General features: G+C 37.7%; 1 long non-coding RNA gene across 1 annotated transcript in view; it reads left to right on the forward strand.

Annotated features, from left to right (window-relative positions):
- The window catches only part of LOC142545058 (uncharacterized), a 36,677-nt gene extending 15,834 nt beyond the window's left edge, over positions 1-20,843 (forward strand). Inside the window, exon 3 of the long non-coding RNA XR_012820211.1 lies at positions 20,696-20,843. This is a non-coding gene — a long non-coding RNA (uncharacterized LOC142545058). The remainder of the gene's footprint in view (positions 1-20,695) is intronic.
- Positions 20,844-21,259: the final 416 nt, after the last annotated feature.

Here is a 21,259-nt window from a genome sequence, read left to right on the forward strand (position 1 = left end):
ACTATCCAATTTATCTCCCACTACCTGCTTCACATAAGCAGGGCACCCCCATATTCTAAGATAATAATATTTGGGTGGCTTACCAATCCATATCTCATATGGTGTCTTATCAACTGCCTTTGTATGGAAATTGTTCAACAACAGTGCCGCTGTCTCAAGCGCTTATCCCCAAAAGGATGGCGGCAACTCCGTGAACCCCATCATAGACCGAACCATGTCCATCAAAGTCCGGTTACGACGCTCCGAAACACCATTCAACTGTGATGTAGCGGGCGGAGTCCACTGCGAGAGAATCCCATTCTCCCTAAGATACTCTTGGAACTCGGCACTCAAGTACTCACCACCTCGATCCGATCGAAGTGTCTTGATGCTTCGTCCCAACTGCTTCTCTACTTCACATCTGAATTCTTTGAACCTTTCAAAGGCTTCAGACTTGTATTTCATCAAATACACATACCCATACCTCGAAAAGTCATCGGTAAAGGTGATGAAGTAGGCCTGTCCATGCTTAGTGGTGATGCTAAGCGGACCGCACACATCGTTATGGATCAAATCCAATAACCCTTTGGCTCGCTCCACATGGCCCTTAAAGGGAATTTTTGTCATCTTTCCTTTTAGACAGGATTCACAAGTCGTGAGAGCATTAATATCAGACATATCAAACATGCCCACTCCCACTAGCTTGTTCATCCTTCTTAGGGAAATATGTCCTAATCGAGCATGCCACAATTGTGCCGAATTTAGAGTATCTTGTTTTCGCTTGTTTGTTGTTGTTATTGCTTGGATATTGTTTAGTGGAATATCTTTGTATTTTAAGGTGTAGAGATCGTTTTCAAGTTTTCCAGTACCAATAAAACATTCATTCTTGTAAATGTTGCAAACACCTTTGCTAAATAAACAAAAAAATCCATCTTTATCAAGCATAGAAATGGAAATAATGTTTTTCACCAAATCTGGTACAAATAAAACATCTCTCAAAATTAACTTAAAATCATTGTTCAAAAGCAAGTAAACATCTCCTACAGCCTTGGCAGCAACCCTTGCTCCATTGCCCATCCTCAAAAAGGTCTCACCTTCCCTGAGCTTCCTACTTCTTCCCATCACCTGCAAATCATTACAGAGATGTGAGCCACAGCCGGTATCCAATACCCAAGAAGTAGAGTTAATTGAAATGTTTACTTCAATATAGAACATACCGTTTCCAGAACTCTTCTGGGCAAGATATTCCCTGCAATTAGGCCTCCAATGTCCAGGCTTCATGCAATGATGACAAATATCAGCAGTCTTGTCAGCCTTCACTAGTATGGCTGTCACAACGGGACTCGGAGTCTGCCTCTTCAAGGGCACGTTCTTCTTGGGACGTTGGAAAGAACGCTTCTTTCCCTTCCCACGTGAATCGGTCTTCGTACCAGATGAAGAACCCACATAAAGAACCGAATTCTCTTTCTTGATGGTGGACTCAAAGGTCACAAGCATGTTCACCAACTCCTCAAGGGTCGGCTCCATCTTGTTCATATTGAAATTCACCACAAAAGGATCAAATGAGCTAGGCAGTGACAAAAGCAACACATCGGTGATCAACTCCGAAGGCAACACCAGATCCATGCCAAAGAGCTTGTCCACGAGCCCAATCATCTTCAAGCCATGCTCATGGACCGGGGCCCCATCTCGCATGCGCAAAGTGATCAGCTCCTTGACGGTAGCATGCCTCAGAGTTCGAGTCTGCTAACCAAAGAGCTCCTTGAGATGCAAATGAATGTCAGCAGCATTCTTTGTATCCTCAAAACGCCTCTGCAGCTCATCATTCATAGAAGCCTGTATATAACACCTGGCTTTCAAGTCATGGTCACACCAATCCTTGTAAGTCTGCAATTCCTCATGAGTGCAGCTAGTCGGAGCCTCAACAGGGGGCGACTCAGTCAGTGTATATGCAATCTTTTCCGAGTTCAAGACGATTTTCAGGTTTCTTAGCCAAGTAATGTAATTAGGTCCGGTTAAAACGTGTTTTTCGAGTATAGCAGACAGCGGATTGCGAATCAAAGACATTGTCAAAAATTGTACTAAAAAGTAAACAGATAAATATTAATGACTATTTTAAAATATTTAATAAGATATAAAGTATGGACTTTTACTTTATAAATTTTCGCTCCCACTGTTTTGACATTTTCACTACCCTCTAGTGAAAACGGGAAACTCCTTTCCTCAGTAGGTACGCAAGGTCCAATTAGCAAATTATGATCTCGAATAATATCAGCCAATCACAATTCCTAAAAGGTAGTTTTCAATTGCATCACCATGCAACCCTCTACGTAAAGTTTTGTCTCACGTTTGATTAGGACCCAATAATATGACGTCGTTCATCTTTACGTGTCAAGCCTTACCCATCGATGTTGAACCATAATGGACGGTCGCCATGAGTTCCCTCAATAATATGAGCCGAAATCATGGGAGTTCCACGTAGTTCACATCACCATGTCAATGGATGTCACAGCTTTCCGGCACCCAGGGCCCCCCCAATAATATGAGCCGAGCCCCGAGCACGAGCAGCATTCATCATGCACCCATTGTCGATGGAAGACATGGAAATTATAAACAAATTTATAATTCCCCTTTTCGGGCTTGATATTAATTTTGAATCTTATTCAAAATGAGGGTTTTTAATTTTGAAAGGTCTCATCATTAATTTTATTTAAAAGCTCGCCATGTTTGATCATATGTTTGCCGGATTCATGCAACTATGTTATTATCATAATAATAACGCACATACTCAATATTTATAACATATCATGCATATATTATAAACAGTAAACAAAACAAGGATGATCAATCGCCCCAAAACTAATGGCCCGTGTGAGCTAAACACGGGCCTAGATTCAATCCTAGGGAAATGCAAGGGATGCAAATGCAACTATTACATATGCTTCCAATATTTACATGTCTTCGATCTTCATAATCACCAAGGCCACCATCTTCCAATCTTGATCTTCCAATATAATAATATTTACAAATAAATATCCATGGCAAATAGGGATACATCTCATGGGGGTGGGAACGGTCCATAAACCAAGCTCACTTTAAATTTGATAATTATTACAATCATTCAACACAAAATATCCTAGCATACACCTAGCAAATTGGGCTTGGGCTTTTGAACATCCTTCATGCATAATATCACATATCATACACCATCAATTAATTATCATAATAATTAATTGATCCAATATTATATATCTTGATCAAATCACTAACCGCCACGATTATAAACTAAATTAACAAAGTATACAAACACCTTTATCTACTTTCTAATTAATTTATTTATAACTGAATTTCTTGTAAATTACCATTTACTATAAATAATTAAAGTCCAACTTAAATTATTTATTTTATGAGATAATATTTGTAACATTTGTAAATTTAAACTTAACGGCCCAAAAAAATCATTTTTCACCAAAAACATTTTGGCCCATTTAAATTTCACAAATATATTAGCCATCTAATAGCCCAAGAACTTCAAGGCCCACGACGCTTTGATAATCCAAAACAATTTTGGAAACCCTAGTCGTCATCGCCGCCGCCGGATTCCAGCCAACAAGCAAAAAAAAATTTTTTTTTTAAAGCATGGGGCTGTTCGGGCAGCCCCTTGGGCAGCCCTTGTTGCTCGTTTCGGGCAGCACCTCGGGCAGCCCGAGGTGCCCCAAATGGGCAGCAATTTGCTGCCAAGATTACCCCAAAAAACAGGCCTTGATTTATTGTTTTGGTTGTCTCATGCGGCTAGAAATCGACTTCAATATAATATTATGTAAATGCTACACAAAATAGTACCCTTAGCTCTGATACCACTTGAAAGAGGATCGGTTTTATGGTGTTCAAATGCGCAACGGAAGTTCAAAATTGTTTTCAAGGCATGAAAACCGAAATTTTAAATAAAAATTTGAACACCTCATGTACTAGCATGTAACATATACAAAACACAAACTATGACATTCATAGGGTGTTATGAAATTTTATCTATCAATCTCTTGAGATTGATGTTTGGCACCAACTTAGTTGTCAAGCAACTAAGCTCTTCAAAGGCAAGAAAATCTACAAGCCTCCTTAGACTCCTTTCTTCAAAATCAAGCCCACCACCAAACTTAAAAGATCCACCTTACACTTGCACTAGAAAATGTAGGGCATTTTTCTCTTGAGAAGTAAGTGTTTTTCTCCAACAATTGAAGAACAAAATTGGAGAGAAAAAAAATGAGGAGAGTTATCCTCAAAAATTTCGGCCAACTTTGTGTGTAGGAGGGAAGGGAAGACTTTTTCTTGGTTCTTGAAAAAGTAGAGAGACCACCTTTAGCATGCCATGCAATTTTTTAATAAAAAGTATTCCCCAACTCTTCACCTCCCAAGCATGCAATGTGACTTGGGCTTGTAACTATTACAAGGCCCATGGACTTTATTTAAATGTCTCAAACATATTTGAGTCAATTTAAAACTTTACTTGATTTTCCTCAAACTCACTAGTTTAATAATTATTTCTAATTGGGCTCCACAAGGCCCAATGTTATTTAATTAATCCAACACTTGAATTAATATAATTATTTGGACTCTACTAGGTCCACTAGTGTTTAATTAATTCAACACTTGAATTAATTTAATTTAGTCCATAATAATGTTTATGAAAATCACAATTTTCAAATACATTATTTATTTGGCCAACTTTTAATTTAGGAACACTTCCACAAATTAAAAGTTACATTTCTCTCATATAAGTCATACTTCTATTTTTCCTTACGCTTGTAAACTCCTTTATAAGCCGTTCAACACATTGAACTATTTACTTCTCAACGGGATCTAGAAAGCTAAAACTTGTGTGGCCCTCAATGGTTCATTGATACCACTAGCCGTAGGTTCACATCTCCATGTGATTCGGACTAAACATGTCCTTATTTGAGCATACCCCAATTGCTCCATTCTTATTTATCAACTCCTTGATAACAAGAACGTCAGAACTCAAGTCTGATAGTACCCAACCAATCATGTTACGCCTAGCAGCATCGCTTACATGATTCCCTAGGTATCAAATGAAAGTGCCTGCAAGAACCATTCAATTATGGTTAGCGTACAGTACGATCCCTTCAACTCATATATCCCGACCAATTCGACAATCATTGGTATATCGAGAGCTGTCAATGAATCGATACTATGTGTCATGTTGTAGTTGCATCGATGGTGTAATCTATGAAACCCCTTTCATAATTGCCACCATACTCTGATCAGAGATTTCAACTACATACACATGATATCACATAGGATATCCATACCCGAGGGTAAGCGGTGAATCCCCGACTACAATGCATCGACTTCTATTTGTTTCGACGGAACACCCAACCTTGCCACCTGATGACCCCTTGAGAGTCGGTAAACAAGTCAAAGTGTGGTGCTAGCACAAAGAGTCTCAATGTTGTCCCGGGTCATAAGAACCAATGGTGTACAACCATAAACTAGGACGTTTCTACTCGATAAGTGAGAACCACTTGGAAAGTCTTTTATGGAGGGTTGTTCAGTGCACTCTACAAGGAGCACCTATCTGCATGCTCGGACATCACAATATCCCCTACCAATGAAACATGGTACTCACATCGCAGATACTAGTCTCGAACTCAAGCGGACTATATCCTTCTTAGCGGCGGCTGAATCGACTAGGAACTGTTTAGAATATACAGTATTCCAAATATGAGTTCATGATACTCATCATATGAGCATCTCATATTCTTTCTACTATTTGTATATTCAAGGGCTTTATCTATGCAACTGGCATGGGTATACAGATAAAGAAATGCCAAAACAATAATTTCAAATATTATTAAAATAAAGATTGTTCATACATAGAGTTTAAACATGAACCCTTGGCAAACACTTGGCTCGACGGGCACCTACTCTAACAGTGTATGCGTGTTCTGTTAAAATTGATGAGCGAGTGGTTTATGCCGAGTTTATTGTTATTCCGATGGTTGCGTTTGATATTATACTTGGCATGGATTGGCTATCAACTTACCGTGCAGTGATTGATTGCGTTGCCAAGACTGTGAAATTTGCAGATGATGAAAATAAGGAAGGTATGCTCGCCAGTGCAGATACTTCGCTGGTCCTACCTTTTATTTCATGTCTTGAGGCTAAGAAGTTGTTGTGTAGAGGTTGTGATGGGTTTTTGGCTTCGATTGTGGATATGGATAGAATGATGAATTTGAATATTGATGATATTAATGTTGTGAGAGAGTTCCCTGATGTATTTGAGGATGATGTGCCGGGTTTACCGTCGGACAGAGATGTAGAGTTTGTGATCGATTTATTCCCCGGGACGGTTCCTATTTCTAAAGCTCCGTACAGAATGGCACCGACAGAGATGACAGAGTTGAAGACGCAGTTGCAGGATCTACTGGATAAAGGTTTCATACGGCCGAGTTCTTCGCCTTGGGGAGCTTCGGTTCTTTTTGTCAAGAAGAAAGACGGGTCTTTGCGGCTGTGCATTGACTACAGGGAAATTAACAAACTGACGATTAAGAATAAATATCCGTTGCCACGAATAGATGATCTTTTTGATCAACCGCATGGGGCTACAGTGTTTTCAAAGATTGATCTGCGATTTGGCTATTACAAGTTGAAAGTTAAGGAGTCTGATATCCCTAGGACGGTTTTTCGGACCAGGTATGGTCATTACGAATTTCTTGTGATGTCGTTCGGTCTGACTAATGCTCCTTCAGTATTCATGGATCTTATGAACCGGGTGTTTAAGACGTATTTGGATAGCTTTGTCATTGTTTTCATCGATGATATATTGATTTATTCCAAGACCAGAGAGCTTCATGCAGAGCACCTCAGAGTCGTTGTTCAGTTGTTGAGAGAGAAAAGGCTGTATGCTAAGTTGAAGAAATGTGAGTTCTGGTTGGAGCAGATTTCTTTCTTAGGCCATATTGTCTTGAAGGATGGTATAGCTGTTGATCCAGTAAAAATCGAGGCGATACAGAAGTGGCCTATCCCTACCACTGTATCAGAGGTACGCAGTTTTCTTGGTTTGGCGGGTTATTATCGTCGTTTTATTTCATATTTTTCCGAGATTGCCCTGCCGTTAACCAATCTGACGAGGAAGACTGTGAAGTTTGAGTGGTCTAATGAATGTCAAAGTGGATTTCAAGAGTTGAAAGATAGGTTGACGACAGCTCCGATACTTGCATTGCCCAGTGGTTCAGAGGACTTTGTTGTTTATACTGATGCGTCGAAGAAGGGCCTCGGTGCATTGCTGATGCAACGTGGAAAGGTTATAGCCTATGCTTCTTGTCAGTTGAAGGACTACGAGAAAAACTATCCTACGCATGATCTGGAACTAGCGCAGCTATGGTATTCGCCTTGAAAATCTGGAGACACTATTTATATGGCGAAAATTGTGAAATTTTCACGGACCACAAGAGTTTAAGGTACTTGTTTTCTCAGAAAGAACTAAATATGCGTCAGAGACGGTGGTTAGAGCTTGTCAAAGATTATGATGTGACGATTAGTTACCACCCTGGGAAAGCGAATGTTGTAGCGGATGCATTGAGCCGTAAGACAAGTTCTTCTTTGAGTTCTATGATCCCGAAACCGTTGTTGTTAGACTTGCAACGAGAAGAGATAACTTTGGTAGTACTAGGAACCATTGCTCGCTTTTCAGCGTTGATCATTCGGGCTACATTGACGGACAAAATCCGTAAAGAGCAGGCCAATGATGTACAGTTGACAGAGATGAGAGCAAGAGCAGAGGAGAGAGGTAATTCAGAGTATGGGATGAATAAAGATGGTTTGATGACATTCAGAGGCCGTATATGTATTCCTACTGGTGATGATATTCGGCGAGACGTCTTGACAGAGGCACATACCGCGCCATACTCGATACATCCAGGTAGTACCAAGATGTATCAGGATCTTCGTAGACTTTATTGGTGGCCAGATATGAAGAAGGATATTGCCATTTTTATTTCTCAGTGTCTCACTTGTCAGCAGGTGAAAATCGAACACCAGAAACCTGTTGGGACATTGCATTCATTGCCGATTCCTCAATGGAAATGAGAGCTCATTACAATGGACTTCGTGGTTGGTCTTCCCAAAACGCAGAAAGGTTATAACTCTATTTGGGTTATTATTGATCGGTTGACCAAGTCAGCGCATTTTCTTCCAGTCAAGACAACGTATTCCATGAACTAGTATGCCGAAGAATACATAGCAGAGATTTTCAGACATCATTGTGTTCCTGTGTCGATCGTGACCCTAGATTTACTTCAGAGTTTTGGATGAGTTTACATAGAGCCTTGGGTACACGGTTAGCATTCAGTACAACATATCATCCTCAGAGCGACGGTCAATCAGAGAGAGTTATTCAGATTTTAGAGGATATTGTGGGGACCCGGACGCTAATCATCTTCTTACTCATCTTTGGGAGTTAATTATCAATTAAGATAAACATGGTCTAAAAATTTTTTTTTTTAAAAAAATATAAGTGCGGAACGTAATGGAATTTAACTAATATACATCTCAGTATAAAAGTACAATAATGTACAACACTTATTCAAACTAGTCTAAGGTTCAACTACTAAATTTCAAGTATTAAACCAAGTCTACAACAAGTCCGGAATCACCACTCTAACTCATCTTCTCTCATCATCTTCTTGACCCCGATCCTGCCCCTCCTGTTGTCATGCACACATACGAAACAAGACAACAGCCGGATACTCCGGTGAGAATAAATCCCAGTATAAAACATGGTAGACATGCACACAATATAAATCATAAAGCATACTATCATGCATAAAATCAATAGCAATAGGTTTCATAGTCTATGGAACTAAATCAAAATAAGCATGCAGTAACAATGGGTTCCTTAATCTCTGAAACCAAAATAAAATAAACATGCAACTCAATTCAATTCATATCTTGACTCAACTCAACTTTAACTCTAGGGATCTCGGTGTGAATAAGACGTCACTATCTGTCACCTACCCTCCCAATCGGGGTGACTGTACGTCTTATTCCTAGACTTCGGCCCTGTCTGTATCAAATATCTACAATCGGAGTGACTCTGATCCGAAGCGTCGATACCACCGAACATCTAATAATTTGGCGAATCTACCAAATGACTTTCCTATCTCAAATGCTTGAATATAAATCTATAAACAAAGCATAATCATAGAAAAAGATAAACAACAATTCTAGTATGTGATTTTGTTGGGAAACTCAAATTGAATCTCATTTGAGTTGTGTCTTCCCAAAACAAAACATGAATTATACCTTTGTCTTCCCGGTCTGACGAAGACGAAGTCTTGTATTCCAATCTGTCCATACCCAGTCTGGCAATGACAATCACATAAATACAATATCAGTATATAATTCGATTCAAAACCTGTTCTGATCAATACTCAAATCAGTATATAATCTGATCCATATCTGAACAAGGTATCATCGAAATCATTACTGAATCTGATCACTCTAAATCAACTGATGTTTCGACGGCATAACAATACAGTTTTGATATCCCCGTCCATCTCAACATCACAGATATAATATCAGAATTTATATCAGTATCAGTACAATTCATAATCTCAATATCTGTACACTTAAGATCAGTAACAACACAACTCTGATATCAAATCCCAATCAATATCTTTCAAAAATCATAACAATTGTATAAAAAGTCTATTCTTTAATCTGACTTCAATTATACAATGTCTACTGTAGCAGAAACAGTATATTTGATTCATATTAAATTCCTACAATATCATGAATTCAAATCATGTCTAAACGTAACAAAACTTAAGTCCAGTTGTAGCCTGCGTCGATAGGAATTCAGTACTGTAATCGGATTCAAAAACAGACGGACGAATTTTACGTGACATTCAATTTCTCACCCGAGAGAACGTGGAGCTTCATCCCTCGTTTCTTTCCTTTTTAATCTGGAGGGTTTGCATGTAGGTATATATATATATACATATGCTGCATGATATAAGGGCAAGTGGCATCGTGCATGTTCTGCACGTTGTGCACGCACAAAGTCGCGCATATGCGCCGGTAGTTCGAACCAGCATTCTGTCAGCTCGCGCATATGCGCCATCTACGTCGCGCATATGCGCGAAAGGTTCTGCCTTCCTCGCGCATGTGCGCCCAACACGTCGCGCATGTGCGCGAGGACTTCTCCTTACATCTCATGTCAAATCTTCTTTCGGCTCTCCTGGTCTGATCCGTTCCGTCTATAATTATCTCAATTAATAAATAAATCATTTCATATTAATCTCAGATTACAGTAATAAAATCTCGGGCCTTACATTTCTCCCCCTCTTAGATCTGAGTTCGTCCTCGAACTCGTAATTAATCAATTCAGACATATCAGAAGAAATGTACACAGAGTTTAAAGCAGAAACTTATCTCAATGAATCCATTCTGAAATCTTAATCTCATGACAAATTTTATCTTTTAGATAATCTCTTTGATGCCCTGTCAACTTACTGTATTTTCAATAATAGAATAGTCTTCATTCTGAAATATCTTTCTTGTACGGATCTCTGATTCTAAATTGGAATAATAATTCATGAGCATAATATATTAATACCCTTCGAAATAACTCTGACAGAATCAATCTCACAATACTGGCTATACTACATCCGTATATACCAATCAACAGCTCATATCATCAGCTGTTATCAAATCTGTTTATCCCAGTCAAGGATATTTACTCAATCTTCGGCTTCAATTACCAATCGTCACCATCCGACGTCGGCATATTAAGTCTGTTCATTCGAAGCTGGTTTTCATTCTTTCCTGAATCAGCTTCATTTTCTTTATCAGATTTCTGCTTTTATCAAATTCAATCTCAGATATCATCGTAATATCATTCCCATTCAGAGGAAATCCGCAATACTCACTGTACAATGTCTCATCTGTAGCTATCTCAATACTCGTTTGATAGCTATCATTATACAATAATTCATATAGTGACAATATGTCATGTCAATTAGTGCTAACATCCAACACTATAACTCCATAAATATCTTTTAATATCTGGATAGTACGTTCTGGCTATCTGTCAGTCGGTGGATATATATGAATGAGTTCATGGTATGTTCTGCCAGAATTACAAACTCAATCAAAATTCACAATCTGATATAATCTATTTCAACATTCTGATCAATCTGACCATTTATTTGACATCGATCTTTGTCATCTGGTCATGTTTGTACGTCATCTTGTACAAACTAATAGATATAGATTGAACAATCTGTCAATCACAATCATATCATATCACAATCTGGAAAGTATTATAGTGATCTCATTACGAAATTCATCGAATTATACTCCCCATGTCGTCAGAAATATACCAATTCTGTAATAACTCTTCTGATTTCTATCTTTCTATCTTCATTTATTGGCGATTCAGACATTTCAGTACAATTCTGTCAACATTTCAGTACAATTCTGTCACAACTGATTTAATCTGTCTATGTCAAAACTATCTGTTCAAAATATCATACATTCTCATCACCAAAATGAAACCGAATCTACTATGGTGCATTTCGGACACTACCTGTCATTTCAGATTCGAACTATTTGGTACACACAAATCAGTTAATAATATAAATTAAAAAAAATACCTACCTGGTATTCGGTTCTGACTATCGATATCAAAATTCTGTCGTGCAAATCTGACACTTTTGACATCATACGATAATCATTCTCATACAGTAAAAATCACATATCTGTCACTCTGATCGATGCTCTGCTCTGATTATCGAAATTAAGTTCTGAACATTCTGGTTAATTCTCTGAACTGCCGAAATTCTCGAATTCAGCTCTGATTCGATTTGAATAATCTGTATCAAATATTTATCTTGAAGCTAACAATTCACAAGTAGTTCAAAACATAATCGGATAAGATAATCTGCAACTCAGACAAAATAAATTTCTGACATTTCTGAAATTTCTGATCTTTCTGATATCGATATCGTTCTCAGTCACTGATCACAATCTCAAATGTGTCAAAAATCAATCGGTATATTAAATTCAAATATCGCTTATTCTGAATACAGTCTGTTTCAAGCAAGATTCTTATCTGAATAATTTCTGTATACAATAATCACAGTTCTCAGAGTATTCAATACAATCTTCAGATATTCGATTCAATCAATCAGAGGCTGCAAATATAACAAAATATCATAGATACAACGAGCATGAAATCATCAGAATATCTCTGAATATACTGAAACATGCCATAGAGAACACTAAATCAAATGTAACTCCTGGCCAGTACTCTTATACTGATCTTTCAATTCTTTCAATTCATGCAGTGAAATTCTGTACATTCAATATCATTCTGTACTGAATTCTAAAATACAAACAGTACCTGGTATAAATTCAATTCTGAAATCTATCTTCCTGATATAAAGCAAATCCAAAATCTTATCTAGGAAGACGTCAACCAACTCGTACATCACTTGGCAAATCTCCCCTTACTAGGCTCGATTTCAGCATGTCTACTGAATACATAAGGATACCATCTGCTCCTTTCTGTATCAATCGAGTCCTAAACAATACAGATATCAAAGGAATCTAGATCTAGAATCCTTACCGTGGAATTTCTACTCTCAGCCCTATCTGGTCTGAATCTTATATTTTTCTGGAAAGAATCTACAATAGTTCTGTACTTGTTCAGCATATAATATCAATAAGGCGGTCAAATCAGAAACACAAGTACATCATAATCTAACTCGACCGTCATTCTCATCTTACTGTAGTATACAATATTTCACAGAAATCTCTGATATCAATCTTTCTTTCCCAAAAGTAAGGGAATCAATACTACAGTACAAACAGACTCAACAGATACAGCATATCTCAATGCAAACTCAGTCAAAGATCATCGTAGGGAATGCATTAGTATATATCAATACCTATGCAATATAATCATAAAAGAACAGTACCTCGCCTATATCATCAAGTGTGTCCTGTGTCTGCTCCTCGGTCTTCTGCTCCCTAAAAATCTTCGGGAACTTCTTCTGAGGACAAACTCTAACAAAGTGTCACGGCTGTCTACAAATATGGCAACTACCAGTCACTCCCTGTCATTGCTCTGTGGGATGTCTCCCTCCGCAAATCCTACAATACACTCTAGTATAACTTGGGCTGGAACCACTGGAGCTAGATGAATCGCTCAGTCCGCTCCCTAACTTCTTAAACTGTTTCTTTCGAGCTTTCATAAATCTTGCTTTCCACTCGTCTACCTTTATCAAATCTAAGAGGGAGTTGCTTTGTCGGAGTTGAATCACATCTAAACCTTTCTCGTTGTCGAATCAGACTCACCTCAGCTCTCTTTTGCCCTACTCAAAGTATCAGCAAAATGGTAAGGTCGTTACATATTTATCAATGCAACTATTCTGAATTCAATCCTTTGATGAACTGCTCAGCTACAGCTTCATCATTTCCAGTTATCTGAGGAACAAAATGCAGTAGAGTAGAATTTAGCAACATATTCTTCAATATTCAGTTGGCCTTGTCTCAAATTCTCAAACTCTGCTCTTTTGTCTTCTCGGTATGAAACTGAGAAAAATCTTCGATAGAATTCATCTTTGAAGACTTCCCACATGATCACAGTACCACGTTGTTCTAATATTCCTTTGATTGTAATCCACCAACTTCTGGCAGCCTCTCGTAACTGGTGGAATATCAGTTCAACTCTGTTCATCTGAATACTTAAGCAAATCAAACAACAGTTCTATGTCATCTAACCAATTCTGACACTCTTCAGACATCTCAGTACCCCTCAAAATCGGCGGTTGAAACGACTGAAATTTCTTCAACTGTATTTCCATCGGAGTTTCTGATATATCTATCTGTTCAACCGAAGTACTGCCCCGTTCTGGAATTCTTCTAGGAGGTATATCTGATTATCAAAACCATTAGTAACCCAAGTACTACAAACCTGTTCCATTCTTTCTCGGATCATCTTACTGCTGATCATGAATCAGATCTGATTCATACTCAATAATACATAATACCAACTCAAATCGGATAATCAGGTAAACATGTATTTCAAATCAGTAAATCATAGTATCATGCTAGCACACATAATGTAAATCAACATTAAAATAAATCTCATGCTAGCAATCACATGCAAGGAAAGAAAACTCAATATGCCCCGATCATTCTATTCTATCTCAGTCTAAAGGATCTATCGCTCTGATACCACCTGTTGTGGGGACCCGGACGCTAATCATCTTCTTACTCATCTTTGGGAGTTAATTATCAATTAAGATAAACATGGTCTAAAAATTTTTCTTTTTTTAAAAATATAGTGCGGAACGTAATGGAATTTAACTAATATACATCTCAGTATAAAAGTACAATAATGTACAACACTTATTCAAACTAGTCTAAGGTTCAACTACTAAATTTCAAGTATTAAACCAAGTCTACAACAAGTCCGGAATCACCACTCTAACTCATCTTCTCTCATCATCTTCTTGACCCCGATCCTGCCCCACCTGTTGTCATGCACACATACAAAACAAGACAACAGCCGGATACTTCGGTGAGAATAAATCCCAGTATAAAACATGGTAGACATGCATGTACACAATATAAATCATAAAGCATACTATCATGCATAAAATCAATAGCAATAGGTTTCATAGTCTATGGAACTAAATCAAAATAAGCATGCAGTAACAATGGGTTCCATAATCTCTGAAACCAAAATAAAATTAACATGCAACTCAATTCAATTCATATCTGACTCAACTCAACTTTAACTCTAGGGATCCCGGTGTGAATAAGACGTCACTGTCTGTCACCTACCCTCCCAATCGGGGTGACTGTACGTCTTATTCCTAGACTTCGGCCCTGTCTGTATCGAATATCTACAATCGGAGTGACTCTGATCCGAAGCGTCGATACCACCGAACATCTAGTAATTTGGCGAATCTACCAAATGACTTTCCTATCTCAAATGCTTGAATATAAATCTATAAACAAAGCATAATCATAGAAAAAGATAAACAACAATTCTAGTATGTGATTTTGTTGGGAAACTCAAATTGAATCTCATTTGAGTTGTGTCTTCCCAAAACAAAACATGAATTATACCTTTGTCTTCCCGGTCTGACGAAGACGAAGTCTTGTATTCCAATCTGTCCATACCCAGTCTGGCAATGACAATCACATTAATACAATATCAGTATATAATTCGATTCAAAACCTGTTCTGATCAATACTCAAATCAGTATATAATCTCCATATCTGATGCGATCCCGCCCACGAGATCTTTAATTTTTCCCGATCTTTGAAACAAGTAATTGATAGGTGTAAAAATCGCCTCTAGATCACGCGGTCTAGCAACAATTCATCAACGATAGAAACAATCTCGTTCAACAGAACCTCCAAAGAACCCGTCCTTGGCAACCCTCGTGATATTCGATTGACAAACGCCACAAAAGATAAATCTTTTGATAAGTTTGATTTGATACAACGCAAAAAGTTATAACGAAACTTAATCTTGTTTTTGAGAGAATTCTCAAAGAAAGTTTTTATAAACTCAATCAATAATGAACAAAAGTTGTTTTCAATCAATAAAATTCGTCTATATATTGATACCAAATCAAAAAGATATGAAATCTACTTGCCAAGATAATAAAAACTCTAAAATAGGAAAGTAGGATTCTTCCCGAAACTGACTCGCGCTCGGGCGGTCAAATATTACCGCTCGAGCGCCAAGGCTTCTGTACTACTCGCGCTCGGACAGTAAGTATGGCGCTCGGGCGGTAATATTTGACCGCTCGGGCGCCGATGCTGCTGGACTCAACTTCATCTATCACTTGAATAATGTTCTTGTGACTTCCAAACTCACTTCCATGCATCAAAAACCCTCCAGCACTTTGCACCTCGCTTGTAAGACCTTCTTCATTGCTCATAAGTCCGTGCAATGCTTCCTTGAACTTCTTCAATCGTCCCCTCGTGATTGGTCCCTCCGGCAACTCCAAAGGGTCCCATGCTTTCCTTGGCGCCTGACCATCCGTGTTCGCATCATCCTCCCCTTCTTGAAAAGGATTTGTCCTCAAATCTTTGATACCTACACAAAAACGAAGCAAGTTAGTAATAACAAGAATTGTATGACTAATATGCTTACCTTTAAACTCAAGTTTGTAGGTGCTATCGCCCACACGCGACATCAACGTTTCGATCCCTAACTCCATGGCAGCATTCACCATCAACTCATCAACATCAACATATACCAAATAGTAAAAGGCACCAAATGATAAAATATGATTAAGTATCACAAAAATCAGATTTCTCCCCTTCTTAGACCTAGTCAACACCAAAATAATATCCACACACGTGTACGACCATAGTTCACTAGGAATAAGATATAACTGATGCCTGACATATAATACTCGACATGTCATTCTCCTGTATGTAATGCATATACCCCAATCACACTCAACATGTCGTTTCATGTGCAACCAACACATAAAATCATTCATTTTATCAAAGGTAAAAACCACTATATGCATCACTAGTACGTAACTCATGCAATGAATGTAGAATGACGAATTTATTCTCCTTAAAATTGTACTCATTATGAACATAAAAATTCTTATGTTCGATGCATGATTCACAATTCCACCCAATAGACCTCCTCATATGCAACCATAGTAAAAATTCATGCATCCTATCAATGACCCTATTTACTTCATGGCTACCAATCAAACAAAGGTCATGCGCCTCAATATCAAACAGAAACTCATGCAATAGGTGTGTGATGAAAATTTTATTCTCTTTAAACATGTATTCATCATAAACAAAGAAATAAGCATCTTCATCCCTGCACCTCTCAAAACCATAACCAAACAAATATAAATCATGCAAATAGGACACAGTAAATGTACTATCCATGCAATCATTTAACTCATCACATGAATTTAATTCTAATGCACACAAGTCATTGCCATGACAAAGCCTCATCAATTTGACAATCTTTGAACACTCAAAATAACTAACATTTGAATTTAATTCATGCATTATATCACCATCCTCAACGCTGTGACTCCCTGACAAAATCGTCATCTCATCGTTAGACCATTTGGACATCACACTTTCAACACTCACCCCAAATTCTTGAGCACAACACAGCAATGAACTAAGATAAGGACTAAAGTCATACCTGCTTACCTCACGGTGATTGCTCTCAACGCCAAATGGATCATCCCATTGCATTTTTACACCTTCCACATTTGCTCGTCTCCTCATCACAACTTCATCACAGATATAATATCAGAATTCATAATCAGTATCAGTACAATTCATAATCTCAATATCTGTACACTTAAGATCAGTAACAACACAACTCTGATATCAAATCCCAATCAATATCTTTCAAAAATCATAACAATTGTATAAACAGTCTATTCTTTAATCTGACTTCAATTATACAATGTCTACTGTAGCAGAAACACTATATCTGATTCATATTCAATTCTGACAATATCATGAATTCAAATCATGTCTAAACATAACAAAACTTACGTCCAGTTTTAGCCTGCGTCGGTAGGAATTCAGTACTGTAATCGGATTCAAAAACAGACGGACGAATTTTACGTGACATTCAATTTCTCACCCGAGAGAACTTGGAGCTTTATCCCTCGTTTCTTTCCTTTTTAATCTGGAGGGTTTGCATGTAGGTATATATATATATACATATGCTACATGATACAAGGGCAAGTGGCATCGTGCATGTTCTGCACAAAGTCGCGCATATGCGCCGGTAGTTCGAACCAGCATTCTGTCAGCTCGCGCATATGCGCCATCTACGTCGCGCATATGCGCCAAACATTCTGCCCATCCCGCGCATGTGCTCCATCTACGTCGTGCATATGCGCGAAAGGTTCTGCCTTCCTCGCGCATGTGCGCCAACACGTCGTGCATGTGCGCGAGGACTTCTCCTTACATCTCATGTCAAATCTTCTTTTGGCTCTCCCGATTTGATCCTTCCGTATATAATTATCTCAATTAATAAATAAATCATTTCAGATTAATCTCAGATTACAGTAATAAAATCTCGGGCCTTACAGATATGCTCAGAGCTTGTACTATCGACTATCCTGGTAGTTGGGATTCCAAATTGCCTCTTGTTGAGTTCACGTACAATAACAGTTACCAAACGACGATTGGCATGGCACCGTATGAAGCACTTTATGGCAGAAAGTGTAGATCCCCCTTATATTGGGATGAGATTGGTGAGAGAAAGATGTTGGGTCCAGAGTTGGTCCAACAGTCAGCTGATGTTGTTGCTGTTATTCAAGAAAGGATGAAGACAGCACATTCAAGACAGAAGAGTGATGCTGATGTAAGACGTAGGCCGTTGCAGTTTCAGGTTGGAGATCATGTGTTCTTAAAGATTGCACCTCTTAAAGGTGTGATGCGGTTTGGAAAAAAGGGAAAGTTGAGTCCAAGGTTTATTGGCCCATTTGAGATATGGACAGAGTTGGTGATCGAGCTTACAGATTAGCCTTACCACCAGATCTTGATAGAGTTCACAATGTTTTTCATGTCTCCATGCTCAGGAAGTATATTGCGAATCCTTCCCATGTTCTTCGTCACAAGCCATTGGATTTGACGCCAAATTTGACGTACCAAGAGATTCCAATCCAAATTCTGGATCGCAAAGTTAAAGTATTGAGAAACAAAGAGATCGGCATTGTTAAAGTCCTTTGGACAAATCAATTGATTGAAGAAGCCACGTGGGAACCATGGGATGAGATGAAATGAAAGTATCCTGAGTTGTTTGCGCAGTGATGTCAATTTCGGGGACGAAACTCCTTTAAGGAGAGGAGATTGTAATATCCAAGCTTGGTGAACGGTACGGTTTAAGATTTCTTATGTTTATGGACTATTTGGTTAAGTTTAAGTATAGTTTAGATGTTAAGAATTTGGATTTATGATTTATGGTATTGTTGATTATAAATGTTGTGTAGTCATAGTGTAGCGTCATTGCGATTTAATTCATTATCATTTGTATGTTGAGCCAATTGGTATGAGACCAATTGTAGTTGTTAGATAAGACATAGTGGTGCAACTTTCTTGCTGATAGTGTTGCCTAATTATGAGGAGAAGCGACGTTGCGATTCGATTTAGTTGCAAAGAGTATATTGTTGGCTACAGAGGAGAGTGCACCCGCGGTCCATTATGCAGTGCACCCGCGGTGATTGGACAGAAGAATCAGTGCACCCGCACTGGAAAAGAGACCGCACCCGCGGTGTTTGGGCAGAACCTTCAGCGCACCCGCGGTCTGTTGAGCAGCGCACCCCGCGGTCGTCGCCTTTGGATTTTCGGAAGTTGTACAGATTGCTTAGCGCACCCGCAGTATGAACTGTAGCCCACCCGCGGTCGTGAACAGTAAAGTCGTGTTTTCGAGATTTAAGTGATTAAATACAAGAGTTTGCCTCATTTTCACTCATTTCCATCCATTCTTCTCAGTTATTCATCTCAAGGGATACCTAGGGTTCTCAATTTCTTTCTTTTCTTCCTTTGATTCAAGCTTCTTGTTGGGTATTTGAAGTGAGAACAAGATCATTGTGGGTTCAAGGAGCTAAGGTAAGCTTGTGGTTTAGTTATTCTTGGATTATGGTGTTGGAGAAATTATGGGATTCATTATTGTGTTGTTTTTATCGGTTTTATGGTATGGTTGTTTGATTATTGGGTTGTTGATGGTGCAATACATGGTTTATTGTTGTAGGTTTTGTACCAAGAGATTAGATTCAAGCTTTCTATTGGTTGTAAGTGGAATTCATTCCTTGTGCTCACATGAAGTATATGTATTGTATTTCAATGGTTTTAACATGCTATTCCCTTCCATTTGATTCATGTTATGTGTAGAATATACTTTGTTGTATATGAGAGGCATTTTTATGTCTCAGTTATGTAAAAGGGAATGCAAAGGAAAGAGTATGCAAAGTGTTTGTTTTAATGTCCAAGAGAGAGTTCAAATTGATTTATTTGATTGATAAAGAGATAGTCAGAGATGCATGCAATTAGTTGATCAACGACCATAGGCTTATATCCCAACAGAGTAATCGATTTATATCGATGGGATATAGGTACAGAGACAGAGATACTATTGAAATATCAATCCATCAGATAAAAGAATAATTCCATCGTTATGTTAATGTTCTACTATTATTCATGTTTAAAGAGTTAGATGATATTTAATGATTTCAAAGCATGTTTTACAGAGTATGATATGTATACATTGTTATGTAAGAGTTTCACTTGCTGAGTTTTATACTCATTTCAGTTATTTCATGTGATGCGGATAAGAGTGACGGGCCAGGACGTTTATTCGAGCCGAGGTCATATGCATAGAAGATGGAAGGAAGAAGGCTATTTTGTTAGCATTGTTGGACATGATAAAAATGATATTTTTTATTTTGATGCAACACTTATTTGATCATGTATATACTTTTGATTGTTTAAATTGAAAATGTGTTTATGTCAAGAAATTTTAAATCCTTCCTCCCTTCAAATAAATTTTAGAAAAATTTCGCTGTTATTTTATGAAATCGGTCAGAGGTGTTACATAATTTGCGTCGATCGTGTGATTATTGGAATTCCTAATTTGATTTGATAGATTTCTGTCGAATCTTAGAATTTTAGTTAATTGCGCCGAGTCTCAGTAATTCAGAATTTGATTTGGGAGAATTGTGCTGAGTAACAGAATTTGGGAGAATTGCGCCGAGTCTAAGTCGAATCTATGTTTTTTCTTTCTATATTGAATTGTTTTATGTATATTATCTGATAATGTTTGTAATTAATTGCAGATATTAAACTCTGGTAGCTCATTTAATTACAAATTCTGTACAACGACATTTGAAAAGGTAATTTCAATAATTCTTATATTTTAATTGTATTATTTATGTTTTATTAATGTAATTATAATTTTTTTCGGTTGCATTATACTATTTTATATAATTTTGTTATATTTTATATTTTTAATATTAATTATGTTTTATATTTCTCACAAACATGGATACTGTCAGTGTAGAACCCGAAAATCAGATTACGTATAACCCATGCATAATTGTTACTATTTAAATTAAAAATGAATTTTTATAAATATATGAGGTGTTTAATTCTTTTTTGTAATTGTTAAGTCATGATTATTTATTTTAAAAGTAGATGTTTAGTTTTATCTTTTCAGGATAAACGCGAA

Source organism: Primulina tabacum, chromosome 5 (assembly GCF_025594145.1).
Source record: "Primulina tabacum isolate GXHZ01 chromosome 5, ASM2559414v2, whole genome shotgun sequence".
Lineage (NCBI taxonomy): Eukaryota > Viridiplantae > Streptophyta > Magnoliopsida > Lamiales > Gesneriaceae > Primulina > Primulina tabacum.